Source organism: Hypomesus nipponensis, chromosome 2 (genome assembly GCF_054491055.1).
Source record: "Hypomesus nipponensis isolate SF chromosome 2, ASM5449105v1, whole genome shotgun sequence".
NCBI lineage: Eukaryota > Metazoa > Chordata > Actinopteri > Osmeriformes > Osmeridae > Hypomesus > Hypomesus nipponensis.
The window spans coordinates 9,390,946-9,407,470 of record NC_140362.1 but is presented as its reverse complement, the minus strand read 5'-3'; the positions used below and the strand labels follow the sequence as shown (position 1 = coordinate 9,407,470).

At 40.9% G+C, this 16,525-nt stretch overlaps 1 long non-coding RNA gene across 1 annotated transcript; it reads left to right on the top strand.

The window, feature by feature from the left end:
* Nucleotides 1-2,189: 2,189 nt before the first annotated feature.
* On the top strand, nucleotides 2,190-4,596 carry LOC146300680 (uncharacterized). Its single transcript, XR_014729455.1, has 2 exons — nucleotides 2,190-3,069; nucleotides 3,802-4,596. It is a non-coding gene; the product is annotated as an uncharacterized LOC146300680 (long non-coding RNA).
* The last annotated feature ends 11,929 nt before the right edge of the window (nucleotides 4,597-16,525 follow it).

Below are 16,525 nucleotides of genomic sequence, written 5' to 3'. Positions count from 1 at the left end.
GAGACTGGAAAGAGATCAACTCAAGAAGAGTTTCATTATCTTATGGAAAGTTTGTTAACTTTCAGCCCTTACTAATCATAAAATCTCAGCAGTTGGTGTGTAGCAGAGAGGCTAGAGACACTGACTTGAAACCTTATGCTCATGACTTCAAACCCCCGTTCAGCTTATTGTTGTTGGCCAAACATGAAGTAGTTTTGCTCTCTTGATGTCCAAGTCTCGATCTTCTACAGTGTACATGTTTATAATATTTGCCATTTTGCGGAGGAACCCGCATCGCTGCTTGCAGCAATATTTATTATTAGGGTTCCTCCGTAAGGAGGAAACCTATAGTTTTTGTTAGTTTTATTATTATTAGGGTTCCTCCATCAGGAGGGCCCTATTGTAATTGTTGGTATTATTATTATTAGGGGCCAAGCAGCGAAGCACCTATTGTAATTGGTAGTATTATTAGGATTCCTCCGTAAGGAGGAAACCTATTGTTATTGTTAGTTTTATTCTTTTTTTAATTTTTATTCTTGTACCATGGAAGTCAATGGCAGCCCCTAGAACCATATGGTAACTTTTTGTGAAATTTGGCACACTCATTAAGGACAGTCACTTCTACAGTTACACCAAGTTTCATGTCTCCCATTAGACCACTCTAGCGCCACCAACGGGTCAAAGTTGGACTTGTGTTTACACATGTAACTTTTGAACCGTATGACTGATTTTCAAAAATGGACCATTGGATTCCCTGGATCAAGCCGAGTTCAACGCACACCATGGCGTCGATTTCCGGTTATATAGATTTTCCGCTATTTCCGGTTTTATCAAAAACCTTTGAAAGCCTACTCCTCCTACAATTTTATTTCAATCTTCCCCAGAATTGGCATACATCATCTTCAGAGCAACCCTCACTCAGGCATTACTTTTATATTGGATTTTCAAAACCGTTTGTCCGCTACAGCCAATCAAAATCGGTAAAAAAGCAACCAAACAGGAAATTGGATCAAATCTCGGCAAATCTTTGAGATGTGAACACCAAACTTGGTATGATGACTCGGAACTCTACTCTGAGGATGTCCAATTAATTTGGTGTCATGTGATCACTGGGCGTGGCCGCAGGAAGCAAAAATATGTTTTGGCCAATAACTGTTGATTTGTTTGCTTTTATTAAGTTATTCCTTTGTCTCATGATATGTTGGGACATCCCCTATGTGATACATGATAACTTGTGATAATAGCCGAATTGATCCGGCCGCCATTTTGAATTAATTGAAAAACGTTTTTTCTTTACTCCTCCTACACATGTTGTCCAATCTTCACCAAATTTGGCAGACAGTATCCTCAGACCAAGCCTCACAAAGGGCTTCACACGATTTGTTGATTTTCAGAACCGTTTGCCCGGTACAGGCAGTCAAAATTTGCCGTTAATCCAGCCAACAGGAAGTTGGGTTGTATCTCGGCAAATCTTTGATGGATTCACACCAAACTTGCTGCATGCACTCGGAACCCTGTTCCGAGGATTTCTAAAGTGTTTTATGGGTCATTTGACAGCTTGGCCACCACATTGCTGCTTGCAGCTATATTTGGTGGCCAAGCCGCGAAGCGGCGAAGCCACATAAGTGATTCTACCTTTTCTTATTATTGGTGGCCAAGCCGCGAAGCGGCGAAGCCACATAAGTGATTCTACCTTTTCTTATTGGTGGCCAAGCCGCGAAGCGGCGAAGCCACATAAGTGATTCTACCTTTTCTTATTATTAGGGGCCAAGCAGCGAAGCTGCGAGGCACCTATTGTAATTGGTAGTATTATTAGGATTCCTCCGTAAGGAGGAAACCTATTGTTAGGGGTCAAGCAGACGCGGCCGCCATTTTGGATTTCATGGAAAATATCAATATTCATCATATTTTGTACATGGTTTTTTGTCTCAAATCCTCTCAATCCTCTTAAACTTCAAATCCTTCTTCTTCCTCAATCTTTCAGCTACAGCCACCATTTAAACTTTAAAATGTTGACAAAACCCTAAACTATTTTTTCTGTAATTCAGCCTTTTGATATCTTTTCAACTTTTTTTCATATCACCTATAATGTTTCATTAGTTTTTCAAACCGTTTCTGAGATTTACATGGGTGTCTATGTGAGAGTCTAGAGTGCTGACTGAAACGCTTAGAGTGGAGGGGAGCTTCGAAATCAGGTTCCAAAATTATTTCTAGTTTGCCAGCATTGCCACAATTTTCACTCTTCATGCTCCATTTTTGGATCAATAGATAGCTAATTATGTGTTGGTCGTAGACAGTTGTCTGTGGAATCCAACAGACTTACACATTTTTTCAGAGCCCCACGAAAGCGAGACAAAGTCCAACTCTCGCCCCATAGAGACCAATGCAAATCTAGTGACACATTTCTCAGACAAAGCACAAGGACTACGATTTCTAAACTGCCAGTAGAGTCGTATTTCTGTCCGCACAGACATATAAAGGACATCTCTGGTTTCGGCAGAGTCTTGGGTCTCGGAAAATATCCTCATTTTTTTGATTGGACTTATAGTTTTGCGTCTAGGTTAACTTGTTTGAGGTGTGGATGCTAGGTAAACGTATATTATTCTCTCTGCCAAGCTTGTTAGCAATCATAGCTGCACCATCACCGTGGCAACCAAACAAACACGTTAGAGACCAATGTAAAATCTAGGGACACATTTCTCAGAAAAAGCACAAGGAAGACGATTTCTAAACTGCCAGTAGAGTCGTATTTCTGACCACACAGACATATAAAGGACATCTCTGGTTTCGGCAGAGTCTTGGGTCTCGGAAAATATCCTAATTTTTTTGATTGGACTTATAGTTTTGCGTCTAGGTTAACTTGTTTGAGGTGTGGATGCTAGGTAAATGTATATTATTCTGTCTGCCCAGCTTGTTAGCAATCCTAGCTGCACAATCACCGTGGCAACCAAACAAACACGTTTTTGAAACTGCTGGTAGAGTCCTATTTCTGACCGTACAGACATATAAAGGATATCTATGGTATGGTATAAGATCACCGCAAGAGTTGGATTTACTGCTTCATTTTGAAAACTGAGTCGATCATACGACGTAAGACAAGTTTCTTTACATGTGTTATCAATATTGTCAACATTGTTCAAATTAAAAGTCAAATGTTTTAGTTACGAAGCATTTATTTGTAGAACTAGGACTGGAGTGACGTGAGCAAAAAGAAGAACGATTTAGCTAATTTTGGGAAACCTGGATAATAAACATTAGCTAGGACCACCATGTACACTTTAAGCTAAATATTTATAACTTTTTGGGCAATTTAGCCGATTGTGGAATATAGTAAAACCTTGATAGTTACGCGGAGGAGTAACTACGCTGCTAGTTAGTTTTTCGACTTCACCCAATCGGTGCTTGTTGACAGGCAAGCAGCAAATCTCTTCTTATATCAACTTTTTTGTGTGTGTGAAGTAAATAGTTATTAGCAATACTATGTCATATTTTAGCTAAAGATCAATAACTTTTTGGACCAATGTTGTTGCTTCCGTACATTTGCCTGAGGTTGGGATAGGTAGGTTCAGAACTGCCTGGAAACTGGTGTGCTACTGCAGTTGGATAAGTTTAGCTTGTTGATTTTCTCATGTCATGAAACATCCTTCTATATTTTTGCAGATAGCTATCCATCATACAGACGTGATTTTAGGATGTTTGTATCTTACTTTTCGCAAGGAAGGTGTGAAAGGGCTGTCCACAGTTCAACGTTATGGTTTATCGGATTTGGGAAGAACACACTGCAGGCTACTAATTGTGATTGTGATTTTTTTTCTGTTGTAGAGGTGAAGGAAGACTATCCCTGCAAGAGGAGGAGGCAGCTGACTGTTGATTACCACACAGGAGGAGGACCTACTGAACCAGGAACTGCTGGAGGAAGACCAGGACGAGGAGGAGATACCCAGCCAGGAACATCATCTGGGTATGTATCAATGTATATTATTTGTTTCTGTTTCCCATAAGACTAATACTCATAATAATCAGATTATTATGCTAAAACCTGTAGTCCCTCCTTTGTCGTCACTTCACACAACCCATATTCCCTAGAATGGAAAAAAATCCTGTAACACAGTGGTTCTCAAATCGGTCCTCAGGTACCACCTGTCCTGCATATGAGATGTTTTCCTGCTCCAACACACCTGATTGAAATAAATGGGTCGTTATCTAGCTCTGTAGAAGCCTGGTAACAAACATGCATTTGAATCAGGTGTGTTGGAGCAGGGAAACATCTAAAACATGCAGAACAGGTGGTATTTGAGGACAGATTTGAGAACCACTGCCTGGCTATGCTATGGCTATGATCGTAAAAATAGGACTGAAAATAAAACAAATGTAGTTTCTTGCGCGCCGAAATGTAATGGCAAACGACTTTGCTTGCTTTGCAATAGGAACTGTTTTCCGTTTTGGCAGTCATCTGAGTGTGACCAGTATCGCGACAAGGCGTAGATGGAAAAGGATGTGTTTATTGGTGTTGTCTTCCCCCTGCCTCTTTATCTCCCTGTCTTCTCCCTCTCCTTTCTCAACAGGGATTGCAGTTGAGTTTATGCATTTATATATCTTCTGCGTTGCAGTTATTTACAGTAGAAAGTTTGTTGTTTTGCTGAGATATCATTCCCCTCACAGTTTAATGTTCAAAACAAATAAAGTGTGTGTTTTATTGAACACATAAAATGCATATTTCAGTGGTGGTGTCCGTTATTTTCAGATGCAATTTATTGAATGCAAAGGTATTTGAGAAGTGGTGATGTGAAATGAATCTTGACATTCTAAATGCTTTAGCCTGTTTTCTCATTCATCACTAGAATGGTCTTAACTTTTAAACAATACATTTATATCTGTCTGCTATTCTATATTAACCACACAATTATGTAAGTGTCATACACTCAGGCAGCGGCGAAGCCGCCAAACGAGACGCAAGAGCCTATCTCAGCAACCATTTGTGCGATTGTCACCAAACTTGGGTTCCATCGTTCCCACGAGGAGCAGAGGAGGCCTGTGGTGTTATACCAGAAAAAACACTTTGAACACTCAGTACTTTGGAACGCAAACATATATTTCAACCAAACTAGGTGTGTTGCATGAGTGCAACAGGTTATTGTGACTTAATTGTTGCGCAAGTGCTATGGAGGCCATGTCCTGCTCTGGACTGCTTGGCCCCTCCATTGCTGCTTGCAGCTATATTTAGGATTCCTCCGTAAGGAGGAAACCTATTGTTATTGTTAGTTTTATTCTTTTTTTTTTTATTCTAGTGCCATGGGAGTCAATGGCAGCCCCTAGACCCCTTCGACAACTTTTTGTAAAATTTGGCACATTCATTAAGGACAGTTCATTCTATACCTACACCAAGTTTCAGGTCTCCCATTAGACCACTCTAGCGCCACCAACGGGTCAAAGTTGGACTTGTGTTTACACACGCAACTTTTGAACCGTATGACCAATTTTCAAAAATGAGGTACCATTGGATTCCCTGGATCAAGCCGAGTTCAACGCACACCATGGCGTCAATTTCCGGTTATATAGATTTTCCGCTATTTCCGGTTTTATCAAAAACCTTTGAAAGCCTACTCCTCCTACAATTCTTGTCAAATCTTCTTCAAAGTTACCAGAGATGACCTTCAGACCGAGCCTCACAAAAGATATCGAAAATAATTTTGATCCTCACAACCGTTTGTCCGGTACAGCCAATCAAATTCATCAGAAAAGCCGCCAAACAGGATGTGAAGTCATGTCTCAGCAAATCTTTGAGATATCAACACTAAACTTGGTATATCGATGGAAGAAACTACAACATGTTACCATGTGCAAAGGCAAATTCATATCTCTAAAAATGATTGATGTAAAGCAAATTGAACTTATCGCTACCGCTAAAATAATGCTTTACACATCAGCCAGTCAAAAAGTGATTCTCTGATTCAATCACAAGTTCATATGAAGACTCTTGAGAATGTTCATAACACAAATCTGTGAAAAAGTTGACTGTAAGATGAAAGGTCGATTTTTGGTGAATATTTGAAACATGCTAGCTTGGCTAATTTCTAGGCAAATTTCCAATGAATGTCTCCCCTGCTCCTCCCCGCGCGTGGTCCAAATTCTCACACACACTCACAGTGCGTGTCCACTGCAGCGACGCGAATCGCTTGCCATCGCTTGCCTTCCCACAGTTCACCACGCTCGGGGGCGTTTCAAACAGATTAATGTAGAATGTAGTTCTCTAAAGTCACTGTTGTAGTTGTCATGGCCAAGTGTGCAGACTTGGGTTTACGTAGTTGCAACATCGATCAAAATACAACTTGTTTACAAAATATAAAACTGTTTAATACTGTAGACATACACGTTGACATATGTAAAAAAAACGTTTTACTCTATATTCCTCAATCTCTGCTAATCTGCCGATACGATAGGGAGTTTCAGCCCGGCTAGCTAACTAGTTAGGACAGAACGAAGTTACGTAATGTGACTAAACTGAATTTGAAAGTACAAGCACCCACAACTTCGGCAAACCTTGCGCCATGCATCGTTTTTTTGTATTAATATCTCTGTACGAATACAGATATGTATCGTACAGGACTGGGTAAGCAGCCACACAAACAATTAGTTTCTCCTCCAGTTTGAAACCTAGAAAGCTAGAAATGTTTACCATGGTTTCTACGTTACGAGAAACAAGAAAACACTCCGAATGGCCATCGCTAGCGAAAATCGCTCCTCATTAGCATAAAGTTGAGAAAATCTCAACTCGAATCGCTTGAATCGCGTCGCGTCGCTACCCACAATGCACCACGCAAGCGATTCGCCTGACTCCATAGAAAATGAATGGAAAACTTGTTGTCGCTCGCATCGCGTCGCTGCAGTGGACACGCACTGTCAGCCTTCCCTTGACACACGCGCGGCCAAGACGCACACGCAACATTTCAGGAGAGTGTGGGCTGACCAAGCCCCCACTCATTCCTTGGTCTTTAGCAAAGGCCCATGTGGCTGTTGATGGTATTGCATTTCCGATTTTGTATGCAATGGTAAAAAGGTCTCAAATCCTGAAACATTGATAGTGTAGGCCGAGAAACACTTTAACAAAAGCCCATGTGGATCTTGTTGGTATTGCATTTCCGATTTTGTATGCGATGGTAAAAAGTTATAAAAATCCCGAAACATTGATAGTATAGACCAAGAGTAACTACCACACCACAAATGGCCCACCATTACCCATAGGTGGCGCTACAGGCCACGCCCAAAAGCACAAAGATACAAGGCTTCCTGGAATGGATAGGCTCAACAAGCCCCCTCCCTTCACTTATTGGCTTGAAAAAAAGGCCCATGTGGATCTTGATGGTATTGCATTTCCGATTTTGTAAGCAATGGTAAAAAGGTCTCAAAATCCTGAAACATAGATAGTATAGGCAAAGAAACACTTTAACAAAAAGCCCATGTGGATCTTGTTGGTATTGCATTTCCGATTTTGTAAGCAATGGTAAAAAGTTATAAAAATCCTGAAACATTGATAGTATAGACCAAGAGTAACTACCACACCACAAATGGCCCACTATTACACATAGGTCTTCCCTTAACACACGCGCGGGCTTGGCAAGACGCACACGCAACATTTCAGGAGAGTGTGGGATTACCAAGCCCCCAGTCATTCCTTGGTCTTTTGCAAAGGCCTTGTGGATCTTGATGGTATTGCATTTCAGATTTTGTTTGCCATGGTAAAAAGTTCTCCAAATCCTGAAACATTGATAGTAAAGGCCAACAGTAACAACAACACTTTAACAAGAGCCCATTTGGATCTTGTTGGTATTGCATTTCCGATTTTGTATGCAATGGTAAAAAGTTAAAAACATCCTGAAACATTGATAGTATAGGCCAAGAGTAACTACCACACCACAAATGGCCCACCATTACCAATAGGTGTCGCAACAGGCCACGCCCTAAAGCACAAAGCACTTCACTTCTTGTGAAGATTAAAGCACTTCACTTCTTGGCTTGAAATAAAGGCCCTTGTGGATCTTGATGTTATTGCATTTCAGATTTGGTATCCCATTGGAAATTCTGCAGCATTGATTTTTCTATACAGTTACAATTTGTCAAGAATATACATTTTTCAATGGTTCGCAATGCTTTACATGTAAGCCAGTCAAACAAGTTCATATGAAGACTCTTGAGAATGTTTAATACACAAATCTGAGAAAAAGTTGACTCTAAGATGAAAGGCCGGTTTTTGGTGAATCTTTGAAACATGCATGCTTGGCTAATTTCTAGGGAAATTTACAATGAAATGTGTCCCCTGCTCCTCCCCGCGCATGCTCCAAATTCTCACACACTCATTCTTCCCTTGACACGCGCGGGCTTGGCAAGACACACACGCAACATATCAGGACTGTGTGGGCTGACCAAGCCCCCACTCATTCCTTGAATATCAGCAGAGGACCTTGGTGTCATTGCATTTCCTACTTTGTATGCAATAGTAAAAAGGTCTCCAAATCCTGACACATTGACAGTACAGGCCAAGAGTAACTACCACACTTTACCCACAGCCCATGTGGATCCTGTTGGTATTGCATTTCCGATTTTATATGCAATGGTAAAACGTTTTTAAAATCCTGAAACATTAATAGGATAGGCCAAGAGTAACTACCGCACCACAAATGGCCCACCATTACCCATAGGTGGCGCTACAGGCCACGCCTTAATGCATAAAGATACAAGGCTTTCTGGAATGGATAAGCTCACCAAGCCCCCTTCCTTCACTTACTGGCTTGAAATAAAGGCCCTTGTGGATCTTGATGGTATTGCATTTCAGATTTGGTATGCCATTGGTAATTCTGCAGCATACATTTTTCTATACAGTTACAATTTGTCAAGAATAAACATTTTTCAATGGTTCGCAGTGTTTGGAGGAATCCGCCATTACTGCTTGCAGTTATATTTTTTATTCTTGTACCATGGAAGTCAATGGCAGCCCCTAGAACCCTTCGATAACTTTTTGTGAAATTTGGAACACTCATTAAGGACAGTTACTTCTATACTTACACCAAGTTTCATGTCTCTCATTGGAGCACTCTAGCGCCACCAACTGGTCAAAGTTGGACTTGTGTTTACACACGTAACTTTTGAACCGTATGACCGATTTTCAAAAATGAGGTACCATTGGATTCCCTGGTTCAAGACGAGTTCAACACACCCTATGACGTCAATTTCCGGTTATAAAGATTTTCCACCATTTTGAATTTTAAGGAAACACGTTTTTTCGCTTCAACTACTTTTATTTTTTTCAAATCTTCCCCAGAATTGGCACACATTATCATCAGACCAACCCTCACAGAAGTTATCAAAGGATATTCGATTTTCAAAACCGTTTGTCCGGTACAGCCAATCAAAATCGGCAACAAAGCAACCAAACAGGAAGTTGGGTCATATCTCAGCTAATCTTTGAGAAATCAACACCAAACTTAATATGATGACTCGGAACCCTCTTTTGAGGCTGTCCAATTAATTTGGTGTCATGTGATCACTGGGCGTGCCCGCAGGAAGCAAAAATGTGTTTTGGCCAATAACTGTTGATTTGTTTGCTTTTATTAAGTGATTCCTTTGTCTCATGATATGTTGGGACATCCCCTATGTGATACATGATAACTTGTGATAATAGCCGAATTGATCCGGCCGCCATTTTGAATTAATTGAAAAACGTTTTTTCTTTACTCCTCCTACACATGTTGTCCAATCTTCACCAAATTTGGCAGAGAGTATCTTCAGACCAAGCCTCACAGAGGGTTTCACGTGATTTTTTTGATTTTCAGAACCGTTTGCCCGGTACAGGGAGTCAAAATGTGCAATTAAGCCAGCAAACAGGAAGTTGGGTCGTATCTCAGAAAATCTTTGATGGATTCACACCAAACTTGCTACATGCCCTCGGAACCCTGTTCTGAGGATTTCTTAAGTGTTTTATGGGTCATTTGACTGCTTGGCCACCACATTGCTGCTTGCAGCTATATTTATTATTACACTTCTTCAGTCATTGGAGTCTATGGCAGCCCCTAGAACCGTATGGTAAAAAGTTGTGAAATTTGGCACACTTATTAAGCACAGTCCCCTCTTTATATTCACCAAGTTTCATGTCTCTCATTGGAGCACTCTAGCGCCACCAACTGGTCAAAGTTGGACTTGTGTTTACACACGTAACTTTTGAACCGTATGACCGATTTTCAAAAATGAGGTACCATTGGATTCCCTGGATCAAGACGAGTTCAACACACCATAAGCCGTCAATTTCCGGTTATATAGATTTTCCACCATTTTGAATTTTAAGGAAACACGTTTTTTCGCTTCAACTACTTCTATTTTTGTCAAATCTTCCCCAGAATTGGCACACATTATCATCAGACCAACCCTCACAGAAATTATCAAGGGATATTCGATTTTCAAAACCGTTTGTCCGGTACAGCCAATCAAAATCGGCAACAAAGCAACCAAACAGGAAGTTGGGTCATATCTCAGCTAATCTTTGAGAAATCAACACCAAACTTGATAGGATGACTCGGAACCCTCTTCTGAGGCTGTCCAATTAATTTGGTGTCATGTGATCACTGGGCGTGGCCGCAGGAAGTAAAAATGTTTTTTTGGCCAATAACTGTTGATTTGTTTGCTTTTATTAAGTGATTCCTTTGTCTCATGATATGTTGGGACATCCCGTATGTGATACATGATAACTTGTGATAATAGCCGAATTGATCCGGCCGCCATTTTGAATTCATTGAAAAACGTTTTTTCTTTACTCCTCTTACACATGTTGTCCAATCTTCACCAAATTTGGCAGAGAGTATCTTCAGACCAAGCCTCACAAAGGGTTTCACATGATGTTTTGATTTTCAGAACCGTTTGCCCGGTACAGGCAGTCAAAATGTGCCATTAAGCCAGCCAACAGGAAGTTGGGTCGTATCTCAGCAAATCTTTGATGGATTCACACCAAACTTGCTGCATGCACTCGGAACCCTGTTCTGAGGATTTCTAAAGTGTTTTATGGGTCATTTGACTGCTTGGCCACCACATTGCTGCTTGCAGCTATATTTGGTGGCCAAGCCGCGAAGCGGCGAAGCCACATAAGTGATTCTACCTTTTCTTATTAGGATTCCTCCGTAAGGAGGAAACCTATTGTTATTGTTAGTTTTATTCTTTTTTTTTTTATTCTAGTGCCATGGGAGTCAATGGCAGCCCCTAGACCCCTTCGACAACTTTTTGTAAAATTTGGCACACTCATTAAGGACAGTTCATTCTATACCTACACCAAGTTTTAGGTCTCCCATTAGACCACTCTAGCGCCACCAACGGGTCAAAGTTGGACTAAAGTTTAATCTTTGATGGATTCACACCAAACTTGCTGCATGCACTCGGAACCCTGTTCTGAGGATTTCTAAAGTGTTTTACGGGTCATTTGACTGCTTGGCCACCACATTGCTGCTTGCAGCTATATTTGGTGGCCAAGCCGCGAAGCGGCGAAGCCACATAAGTGATTCTACCTTTTCTTATTATTAGGATTCCTCCGTAAGGAGGAAACCTATTGTTATTGGTGGTTTTATTATTTGTAATTCTTGTACCATGGGAGTCAATGGCAGCCCCTAGACCCCATCGACAACTTTTTGTGAAATTTGGCACACTCATTAAGGACAGTTTCTTCTATACCTACACCAAGTTTCATGTCTCCCATTAGACCACTCTAGCGCCACCAATGGGTCAAAGTTGGACTTGTGTTTACACACGCAACTTTTGAACCGTATGACTCATTTTCAAAAATGAGGTACCATTGGATTCCCTGGATCAAGCCGAGTTCAACGCACACCATGGCGTTAATTTCCGGTTATATAGATTTCCCGCCATTTCCGGTTTTATCAAAAACCTTTGAAAGCCTACTGCTCCTACAATTTTTGTCATATCTTCTTCAAAATCACCAGAGATGATCTTCAGACCAAGCCTCACAAAAGTTATCAAAGGAATTTTGATCCTCATAACCGTCTGTCCGGTACAGCCAATCAAATTCATCAGAAAAGCCGCCAAACAGGATGTGAAGTCATGTCTCAGCAAATCTTTGAGATATCAACACTAAACTTGGTAGATCGGAGGAAGACACTACAACATGTTACCATGTGCAAAGGCAAATTCATATCTCAAAAAATGATTGATATAAAGCAAATTGAACTTATCGCTAACGCTAAAATTATGCTTTACACATCAGCCAGTCAAAAACTGATACTCTGATTCAATCACAAGTTCATATGAAAACTCTTGAGAATGTTCATAACACAAATCTGTGAAAAAGTTGACTGTAAGATGAAAGGTCGATTTTTGGTGAATATTTGAAACATGCTTGCTTGGCTAATTTCTAGGCAAATTTCCAATGAATGTCTCCCTTGCTCCTCCCCGCGCGTGCTCCAAGATCTCACACACACTCAGCCTTCCCTTGACACACGCACGGCCAAGACGCACACGCAACATTTCAGGAGAGTGTGGGCTGACCAAGCCCCCACTCATTCCTTGGTCTTTAGCAAAGGCCCATGTGGCTCTTGATGGTATTGCATTTCCGATTTTGTATGCAATGGTAAAAAGGTCTCAAATCCTGAAACATTGATAGTGTAGGCCGAGAAACACTTTAACAAAAGCCCATGTGGATCTTGTTGGTATTGCATTTCCGATTTAGTATGCAATGGTAAAAAGTTATAAAATTCCTGAAACATTGATAGTATAGGCCAAGTGTAACTACCACACCACAAATGGCCCACCATTACCCATAGGTGGCGCTACAGGCCACGCCCTAAAGCACAGAGATACAAGGCTTTCTGGAATGGATAGGCTCACCAAGCCCCCTCCCTTCACTTCTTGGCTTGAAATAAAGGCCCTTGTGGATCTTGATGGTATTGCATTTCAGATTTGGTATCCCATTGGTAATTCTGCAGCTTAGATTTTTCTATACAGTTACAATTTGTCAAGAATATACATTTTTCAATGGTTCGCAATGTTTGGAGGAATCCGCCATTACTGCTTGCAGTTATATTTAGGATTCCTCCGTAAGGAGGAAACCTATTGTTATTGGTGGTTTTATTATTTGTAATTCTTGTACCATGGGAGTCAATGGCAGCCCCTAGACCCCATCGACAACTTTTTGTGAAATTTGGCACACTCATTAAGGACAGTTTCTTCTATACCTACACCAAGTTTCATGTCTCCCATTAGACCACTCTAGCGCCACCAATGGGTCAAAGTTGGACTTGTGTTTACACACGCAACTTTTGAACCGTATGACTCATTTTCAAAAATGAGGTACCATTGGATTCCCTGGATCAAGCCGAGTTCAACGCACACCATGGCGTTAATTTCCGGTTATATAGATTTCCCGCCATTTCCGGTTTTATCAAAAACCTTTGAAAGCCTACTCCTCCTACAATTTTTGTCATATCTTCTTCAAAATCACCAGAGATGATCTTCAGACCAAGCCTCACAAAAGTTATCAAAGGAATTTTGATCCTCATAACCGTCTGTCCGGTACAGCCAATCAAATTCATCAGAAAAGCCGCCAAACAGGATGTGAAGTCATGTCTCAGCAAATCTTTGAGATATCAACACTAAACTTGGTAGATCGGAGGAAGACACTACAACATGTTACCATGTGCAAAGGCAAATTCATATCTCAAAAAATGATTGATATAAAGCAAATTGAACTTATCGCTAACGCTAAAATTATGCTTTACACATCAGCCATTCAAAAACTGATACTCTGATTCAATCACAAGTTCATATGAAAACTCTTGAGAATGTTCATAACACAAATCTGTGAAAAAGTTGACTGTAAGATGAAAGGTCGATTTTAGGTGAATATTTAAAACATGCTTGCTTGGCTAATTTCTAGGCAAATTTCCAATGAATGTCTCCCTTGCTCCTCCCCGCGCGTGCTCCAAAATCTAACACACACTCAGCCTTCCCTTGACACACGCGCGGCCAAGACGCACACGCAACATTTCAGGAGAGTGTGGGCTGACCAAGCCCCCACTCATTCCTTGGTCTTTAGCAAAGGCCCATGTGGCTCTTGATGGTATTGCATTTCCGATTTTGTATTCAATGGTAAAAAGGTCTCAAATCCTGAGACATTGATAGTGTAGGCCGAGAAACACTTTAACAAAAGCCCATGTGGATCTTGTTGGTATTGCATTTCCGATTTTGTATGCAATGGTAAAAAGTTATAAAAATCCTGAAACATTGATAGTATAGACCAAGAGTAACTACCACACCACAAATGGCCCACCATTACCCATAGGTGGCGCTACAGGCCACGCCAAAAAGCACAAATATACAAGGCTTTCTGGAATGGATAGGCTCACCAAGCCCCCTCCCTTCACTTATTGGCTTGAAAAAAAGGCCCATGTGGCTCTTGATGGTATTGCATTTCCGATTTTGTATGCAATGGTAAAAAGGTCTCAAAATCCTGAAACATAGATAGTATAGGCAAAGAAACACTTTAACAAAAAGCCCATGTGGATCTTGTTGGTATTGCTTTTCCGATTTTGTATACAATGGTAAAAAGTTATAAAAATCCTGAAACATTGATAGTATAGACCAAGAGTAACTACCACACCACAAATGGCCCACTATTACCCATAGGTCTTCCCTTGACACACGCGCGGGCTTGGCAAGACGCACACGCAACATTTCAGGAGAGTGTTCCTTGGTCTTTTGCAAAGGCCATGTGGATCTTGATGGTATTGCATTTCAGATTTTGTTTGCCATGGTAAAAAGTTCTCCAAATCCTGAAACATTGATAGTAAAGGCCAAGAGTAACAACAACACTTTAACAAAAGCCCATGTGGATCTTGTTGGTATTGCATTTCCGATTTTGTATGCAATGGTAAAAAGTTAAAAACATCCTGAAACATTGATAGTATAGGCCAAGAGTAACTACCACACCACAAATGGCCCACCATTACCAATAGGTGTCGCTACAGGCCACGCCCTAAAGCACAAAGCACTTCACTTCTTGTGAAGATTAAAGCGCTTCACTTCTTGGCTTGAAATAAAGGCCCTTGTGGATGTTGATGTTATTGCATTTCAGATTTGGTATCCCATTGGAAATTCTGCAGCATTGATTTTTCTATACAGTTACAATTTGTCAAGAATATACATTTTTCAATGGTTCGCAATGCTTTACACGTAAGCCAGTCAAACAAGTTCATATGAAGACTCTTGAGAATGTTTAGTACACAAATCTGAGAAAAAGTTGACTCTAAGATGAAAGGTCGATTTTTGGTGAATCTTTGAAACATGCATGCTTGGCTAATTTCTAGGGAAATTTACAATGAAATGTGTCCCCTGCTCCTCCCCGCGCATGCTCCAAATTCTCAGACACTCATTCTTCCCTTGACACGCGCGGGCTTGGCAAGACACACACGCAACATATCAGGACTGTGTGGGCTGACCAAGCCCCCACTCATTCCTTGAATATCAGCATAGGCCCTTGAGGACCTTGGTGTCATTGCATTTCCTACTTTGTATGCAATAGTAAAAAGGTCTCCAAATCCTGACACATTGACAGTACAGGCCAAGAGTAACTACCACACTTTACCCAAAGCCCATGTGGATCCTGTTGGTATTGCATTTCCGATTTTATATGCAATGGTAAAAAGTTTTTAAAATCCTGAAACATTAATAGTATAGGCCAAGAGTAACTACCACACCACAAATGGTCCACCATTACCCATAGGTGGCGCTACAGGCCACGCCTTAATGCATAAAGATACAAGGCTTTCTGGAATGGATAAGCTCACCAAGCCCCCTTCCTTCACTTACTGGCTTGAAATAAAGGCCCTTGTGGATCTTGATGGTATTGCATTTCAGATTTGGTATGCCATTGGTAATTCTGCAGCATACATTTTTCTATACAGTTACAATTTGTCAAAAATAAACATTTTTCAATGGTTCGCAGTGTTTGGAGGAATCCGCCATTACTGCTTGCAGTTATATTTAGGATTCCTCCGTAAGGAGGAAACCTATTGTTATTGGTGGTTTTATTATTTGTAATTCTTGTACCATGGGAGTCAATGGCAGCCCCTAGACCCCATCGACAACTTTTTGTGAAATTTGGCACACTCATTAAGGACAGTTTCTTCTATACCTACACCAAGTTTCATGTCTCCCATTAGACCACTCTAGCGCCACCAATGGGTCAAAGTTGGACTTGTGTTTACACACGCAACTTTTGAACCGTATGACTCATTTTCAAAAATGAGGTACCATTGGATTCCCTGGATCAAGCCGAGTTCAACGCACACCATGGCGTTAATTTCCGGTTATATAGATTTCCCGCCATTTCCGGTTTTATCAAAAACCTTTGAAAGCCTACTCCTCCTACAATTTTTGTCATATCTTCTTCAAAATCACCAGAGATGATCTTCAGACCAAGCCTCACAAAAGTTATCAAAGGAATTTTGATCCTCATAACCGTCTGTCCGGTACAGCCAATCAAATTCATCAGAAAAGC